Source organism: Coenobita brevimanus, chromosome 39, assembly GCF_032717465.1.
Source record: "Coenobita brevimanus isolate Jiangsu-jjx chromosome 39, ASM3271746v2, whole genome shotgun sequence".
Classification (NCBI taxonomy): Eukaryota; Metazoa; Arthropoda; class Malacostraca; order Decapoda; family Coenobitidae; genus Coenobita; species Coenobita brevimanus.
Window position 1 is genome coordinate 17689309 of NC_136992.1, and position 8130 is coordinate 17697438.

Sequence of the window (8130 nt, forward strand, 5' to 3'; positions counted from 1 at the left end):
TGGATCAGTGAAAGGACAGGAGCCAAAGCTGGTGGTGAACACTGAAATCTCCTAATATGGAGATTTCACAGAAAGGAGAAACTGATAGGATCTGTTCCATCGTAGAGGTAAAATAGTCGAAGAATTTTTCATTGTCAGTTGAATTAGGGGATAAGTAAACAGCACAGATTATACTTAGAGAATGACAGGAAAGCCGAAGCCAGAGAGTAGAGAATTCAGAAAAATCAAGTTCAAGAACATGAAAGCAAGATAAGTCATTGCTCCTCCTAATGTGGTAACATCACGGACGCATTATATTTAGGCTGGGAATACCAGTTACTGGAGAGAAGAATGAATATTCTTCAAGCTTAAGCATAGAAGTTTCATGTATGGACAATCCATCTGCCTGGACACACTAACGTTTGGGACACACTAACGTTTGGGCAGGTGGTGAGCGAATCACGTCACTCACGGCCCCAAGGGACTCAGTAAAGACAGTAATTACCAGGCCATTACATTTCTAGGTCTTGAAAATTGAGGGTTTCATTCTAAAACCCGCCATTTGGTAACACAGTAGTAATTTTTTACATTACATACTACAAAAACATACCTGGGTGAATGTCTCGTTTGGCCACCAAATATCGACCTGCGGTAGGAGAGAAGGCAAACTGGACTGCATTGCTCAGTGATGGCAGGGAGGAATTCTGATGAGTCAATTTTGGTGAAGGTAGATGCTTGAACGCAAATGATTCCATTAAAGAATTTGTTGCTTCTTGCTTCATGGTAGTTTTTCTTGTCAAGCACAGACTTCTTAGCTTCGAAAGATGGTTAAGTGAGGTCTTTGGACAACCTAGTTCCAGGGCCAGATCAATGTCCCTCTGGCACAACTCAAACTGATTAATCTTGAATAGCAAATTAGCTCGGGCACAATAGGCTTGTGCCAACACGCTGTACTGGTTCTCCTCCCAACCCAAAGAACTGTGGGATCCTGCACCAACATCCTGTTGGTTGCCAGTGTGTGAGTGAGAACCAGGTGAAGCTCCAGCTCCTGTCTGCTGCGTGGTAGGGTATGGTGCTAATAGCACGCTGTCATTGTAACATTTAAGTGCTAATTCTAAATTTCCATTTTCACTGTAAGCATTTCCCTGCATTATTTGTCTACTAGCTTTACAGGCAGACTTTTCTGCAGTGGTGGAATGCAATGAGGGAATCAGAATTTGATGAGCTTCTGTGAGGGTCCAGATACAGTTAAAAAGCTCTTCAACACTCTTTTCTGGATTAATACTGATAAAGAACTTTAGTTTCATTGGATCTGACTTTACCATTTCATCCAAAAATTTCTGAAACAATTGCTTCCAACTCTGAGGACTGCTCAACGTTGCCATTCTTCTGCAGCCAGAATGCTTGGATACTACTCTGAATCGTACCTGAAACAAAGAAGAATGTAATGAACATACTTTATTCAAGTTACGAAATTTGGCACGGTAAAAAAGTTTATAAACTAAACATCTATATAGCAACCATTACATACTGCGATTTTCATACATAGAAACTCTCCTCACAATTATTCCTGTTGACCATTCAAATAACTCCCTTTATCATGGGATACCTAGCAGGGCAATCCAGAAATTTATGGTAGAATCATGTATAAAGTTGCCTTTTTAGTATAATCCATTTGAAGCTCCAATAAGGCATCAAAATGATCAGTTTTTCACCTGAAAATGGAATAAGAATCCCTGTAATTGAGGTTCGGTGGTCATTTTCAATATCCAGGAAATACAAGATAAGGATTTCCTTCCAGATTGAACTGAAAGAAATAAGAAAGTACATTCTATGAAATGTATAAAGTTCTTGGGATGGCAGTGTGAGAAAAATCATTTGGACAAGCTCAAGGCAGTACAAAGAAATGTCACCCCATCCACACACACACATATGTACAGGGTGTAACGCGACGTGTGACAAAAACTTACACCAATGATCTATCATGCAATTTTGAGTATATTTGGTTCTATAACATATACTCTCTGCGACCTCAGTTCAGTACTCAGCATTCGACTATTTAAGTGTAAAAGTTTCATGGCTGGCATGTGCCATTGGGTGAGTGCTTCGCAGGGCGATGGGAGATTAGTATTATTAGCTTATACTGTAGCCTACTGTACATAAAAATCCCATATCCTATCAGTGCAAACGAGTTTTAAGAAGAAACTTTACATAGTCTATTGATTCTTTAACATCATCATGCATTCCTGCAATTCTTTTGCACAAAGTGACTGTAAATTAAGGATTAAATTCAAATTTTATGGCTTGCATGGGAGTAGGGAGGGAGGAGAGGGGCTGGTGTGTTGTTGCCAGTTATGTAATGTTTAGTTTGTAGGATATTGCTACCAGCATTATCATAACACCCACAGCTCATTCAATCGAAAAACATTATTGTAAAGGGAGATTACCTCACTTTAAGTCAGGAAGAATATTATTTATAACAGTTTTTCCGCTGCAAGTAAACGTGGCGTGATTGGGTATCTCCACCTGTATTCCTCTCTGCAGCACTGGCATTACCATCCCAGAATCCATAAAAATAGACAATATCTGCGTATTCTTCATTGCTGTACGTACGTGGTATGCTGTTTCATGAACAAGCTGAACCCAGTGAACACCTGAATGCGGAGAACAGTATTTGAAGTGTGTGCCTCGCCTACAAATTTTCCCGTTCAAATGACAGTGGACGGAGGGTTGCCAAGTCCTTATGATCTATCTTGCTAGTTTAGTCCTGAAAACTTGTTAGAATGTCGCTACTGCAAAACATCGCTAGAAAATACGATAAAATCTCTAGAATATCACCTAAAAATGACAAAAATATCCAGAATGTAGCTAGATATGTTGTCAGATGTTAAATAGTGCCGTTAGGTGGAAACAAAAAATAGGTCTTGCCGCATAGTCGTTACATTGGGAATCCTGTGACACTGTTCTCATGTCAACATCATATGAAAGAAATGGTGCCACGTTTACTTGCAGCAGAAAAATTTTAATGAATAATAATATTACTCCTGACTTAAAGGGATGCTAGTCACTCATTACAATAATGTTTTTCCACTGAATGAGCTGTGGATGTTATGATAATGCTGGTAGCAATATCCTACAAACTAAACATTACATAACTGGCAACAATACACCAGCCCCTCTCCTCCCCCCCTACTGTCTCACAAGCCATAAGATTTGAATTTAATTCTTAATTAACAGTCGATTTGTGAAAGGAATTCCAAGAATGTGCGACGATGTTAAAGAATCAATAAACCATGTAAAGTTTCTTCTTAAAACTCGTTTGTACTGATAGGATATGGGATTTTTATGTACAGTGCAGTATAAGCTAATAGCACTCATCTCCCGTTGCCCTGCGAAGCTCTCACCCAGTGGCACATGCCAGCCACGAAACTATTACACTTAAACAGCCGAATGCTAGGTACTGAACTGGGGTCGCAGAGAGTATATGTAATAGAACAAAATAAACTCAAAATTGCATGATAGATCATTGGTGTAAGTTTTTGTCATATGTCGCATTACACCCTGTATATATATATATATATATATATATATATATATATATATATATAGAAAGAGAGAGAGAGAGAGAGAGAGACTGATAGACAGATATAGATATATATCAGAGCTGGACACTTCCACAATCACTTCCACTAACCGCAAATTTCACAATTGCAGAGGTGTTATTTTGTTTGTGGGTTTGTGTTTGCGACAAATTCTACGCATATTCGCGGTTTTGCGCTTGCACAAGCTCTTCTGCAAACACAAACCTACCCGCAAACATCTACATAGCCTAGCCCGGCACGTGAGGTCTGGGTGAGATGCCGGCTAGCCACCCGCCCCTCCTCCACTGTTGCCGTATGTACGATAAATATTATATACAGTATATATATATATACATCATAAATTCACCTTCGGTACAGTGTACAATACCATTTTTCATTATCATATAATTTATAAGAAAATTTTATGATTCCTTGAGAGAAAGAGAGAGAGAGAGAATGGCTGAAGATCAAATTCATCTCTTTTTGATATTCACTGGCTTCATTCCAAGCTCACATGAAAAGAATGAAAATGGGTATGAGCCAAGAGAGGGCAATGTTCGTACTCGTGATTAAATAATAAATTACTGTATAACATCATCATAGCAAAGTCGTACTCTATTTTACATTGGATGGTTTCTCACTACATTATCTTAGCCCCTATATGCCAGGGATTTTCCGATGTCGCATGTTCCTCCCTAAGGGGGATTTCGTGATTTTGGAAAAAATACCCTTACTTCAAACCCTAATATCTGCTAACTATAAAAGCCACAGAAAAAATTAAAGATACATGAGACTCAAGAACTCTTCCTTTTTCAATCGAAAGTATCCCCACATCTCCAGGTAGTCTCATCGATGAGAAAGGATAAGTTCAAGTACAAAGGGTGGCGGGAAGAAGCTTGCAGCTATACACATCAACCGGCATTGCTCCGCGCCCAAAATCATGACAGCTATACACGTCAACCAACGTTGCTCCATGCTCAAAATCGTGACGGCTATACACGTCGCCTGGCGCATAGGGGTCAATGATATACCGTATTTGCTTTCTGTGGGAAGGGTAAGAAATAAGGATCTATGGATAAAAGCCAGAAAAGATGCTTTTTCTACCAGTACATAAAGAAAAATATAAAGCCTAATTCAAGATCAATTTATTTCCCAAATTCTTAGATGTTATAATGTATGCTACTGATGTAAACTACATTGATACTAGAAAGACTGCTTTGGCATACAAGCCAATATCAAGATGAAAAGTGTAAAGATGTGCTACAAAGCCTTGCAGTCAACCTAAATATGAACTTTAGTCTAAATTTCAAATGTGTCAGACTTATAATATTCCCAGTGCAAGTATTTCAATCTCAACAAAAATCATTACGTAGATAAATCACAAATTAAACAAGAAACATACGAGATGAAACTGTGCTCATTTTTACCATATATATGGTAAATGAAAGAATTCTGATAGCCAGAAGTTCTGCAATATGGCTGAGTGACATTCCAGTCATGAGCGCTACCAGATGCCCGTGTAGCACGAGGGAAGGCATGGAGAGGTGGCACCATGGACACAACTTCGTCTGAGCATTTGCCAAAAAAATATCTGTAAAATAATGCAAGGGAGGCAACATTCCTTCTTACTTGCAGGGGAGGTAGTTTATTTGTAATGGCAGGGTTGTTAATGATTCTAACAGCTTTGTTCTGAATTTTGTCTAGTTGTCTTAATGCAACCTCTCCACAACCGTTCCACAAGGGTGAGCAATATTCAAGCTGAGAGCGCACATGACTCTTATAAATTATAGCTAACTGCTCATCGGCGAAGAAGTTACGGACTCTGTACAATAATCCAAGTTTCTTTGAGGCAGTTTTAGCAAGTGATCTGACATGAGAGGTCCAGCTGAGGGCACTGTTAAGTGAGACGCTAAGAATTTCAATACTTTTGGAGATGGGAATATTAGTAGCACTGAAGGTAATGTACGAATCTGGCAATATCTGTCTATTAGTAAACTGTATATATTTAGTTTTACTAGCATTAAAAGAAACAAGGTTGTTTTGTCCCCATTCACTGATTGTAGATAGATCTTGATTTATGGAGATGGCTATACTGAGTTGAGAGGTGGATATATTAGACTTTGTAAATGGATGTCTGAGTGTGAATGAACTATGTAATGTTGAGTCATCTGCATATGAGTGAATGGGATTGTGGGTGACTGATAAGAGATCATTAATATGAACCAGAAATAGGGTTAGTGCCAGAACTGATCCTTGCGGCACACCGGCGTTAATTGAGTGGAAATTGGAATATACATCGTCTATTTTACTCTTATTTTCCTGTCACTAAGATATGAAGAAATCAAAGGAACAAAAGACGTGAGTCCATAGCAACGGAGTTTGGACAGCAGGGAACGATGCCATACTCTGTCGAAAGCTTTAGAGATATCATGAGCTACTGCATGAGTTTCTCCAAAAAGATCAACTGATTAATGGATGATATGAGTTAAGAGATTTAGTATGTCAATGGTGGATCTTTCGTGGCGAAAACCATATTGTCTGTCACTAATTAAGTTGTTGGATTCAAGATGTTTAACAATGTCCTTATTAATTAAAGTTTCAAATACCTTACCAAGAGAAGATGTGACAGCTATTGGTCTGTAATTGGGTCAGACGAACTTCCCCTCTTCGGAATTGGGTGGATATTGGCTTCTTTCATGAATTTGGGAATAAAGAAGTACGTATGCATAGTCTGAATAATTTAGCTAGGACAGAGATAAGTTCAGGGGAACACTTTTTCAAAACAATTGGCGGAATTCCATCTGGGCCTGGAGCTTTGTTGGTAGGTAGCCTAAATTGTCTAGGATGGATTTTACGTATCTTGTCTGTATTTTAAGTGGGTCAATTTCGGGAGAATCAAGTTCCAGTACTGGGACATTTTGGCTGGTATCGTCTATGGTAGAGTTGCTGGCGAAGGTACTGGCAAAGATATCAGCTTTCCCATGTGGGTCATTTGTAATGTCGCCATCTGAAGATTTTAGTGGGGGAATGAAAGATGACTTGTTAAAGTTATTATTGAAAGAATTAAGAGTTGACCAGAATATTCTATTGTCATTAGGGTTGTTAAGTAGTTCTGATGCTTACTTTTGAAGAAAGTTTGATTTAGATAGATTTAATACAGCTTTTGCATGATTTCTAGCAATTTTAAATTGGGAGAGTGATTCAGATATTTTAAATTTAAGTAAGAGTTATACGCTAATGACTTTTGGGCTGTTGCTCTGGCACAGCTGCCATCAAACTATTTTGGAGAGTTCGATCTTTTAGTGAACTGTTGACTTGGTATGAATAAATCCATACCAGCTAGTATTAAGTCGCAAATGTGGGACTGGATAGAATTGGGATCACTAGAGAAGAAAGACTGCCATGGAACATCAGCAAGATAGTTTCTAAATCGATCCCAGTCTGCCCTATCAAAGTGCCATCGGGTCACCCTGACAGGTTCATAACGGGGAGGTGTTGGAGGGTTAACTAATGAGGCTTTGATGAGATTGTGGTCAGAAGATCCAAGTGGTGACAGTACCTCTATCCTGTATTGATCTGGATTATTTGTCAAGAATAAATCCAAGAGATGGGAATTATGGTCAGGATTATCAGGTATTCTCGTTGGTTGCTTTACCAACTGGGTGAGATTAAACGATTCCGCAAACAGCTCGCACTCTAGACCAGCGTCATCAGTCCGGGCAGAATGCAATAACCATTCAACATTGTGTATGTTAAAATCACCCAAAATGGTAATTTCGGTGCCACGGGCAAGAACAAGATTACTCAACTGAGTGGATATGGAATCAAATACACTGGGTTCCAAAGAAGCATTGGGTGAACGATAAACTACACAAAAATATATTTAGTAATGTTTTGACAATTTAATTTATATAATGAGTAATCAAAACTGGATGAAGTGAAGTTTAACATAGTGTGAAGTTGTCATATATATATATACTGTATATATATATATATATATATATATATATATATATATCCTGTATATATATATATATATATATATATATATATTATATATATATATATATATATATATATATATATATATATATATATATATATATATGTATATATATATATATATATATATATATATAATTAATATATATATACATATATATATATATATAATTAATATATATATATATATATATATATATATATATATCTATATATGAGAGAGGTGAAGTCAGTGAATGGACAGCGAGGTTGGATGGTGAGGAATTGGAAAATGTGAGTACGTTTAAGTACTTGGGTAGTGTGATGAGTAAGGATGAAGGTTTGGAGGGTGAAGTGCTTGAAAGGGTACAGCAGGGAAGAAAGGTTGCTGGTTCTTTGAAAGCAGTGATAAGAAACAGGGAAGTGAGCATGGAAGTGAAAAAGTTACTACATGACAGTATTGTGATACCAACTCTAACGTACGGAAGTGAAGCTTGGACGTTGTTGGAAGGACATAGGTCAAGAGTGAGAGCAGTGGAAATGAGTTATTTAAGAGGAGCCTGTGGAGTCACATGGAGAGACAGGCTGA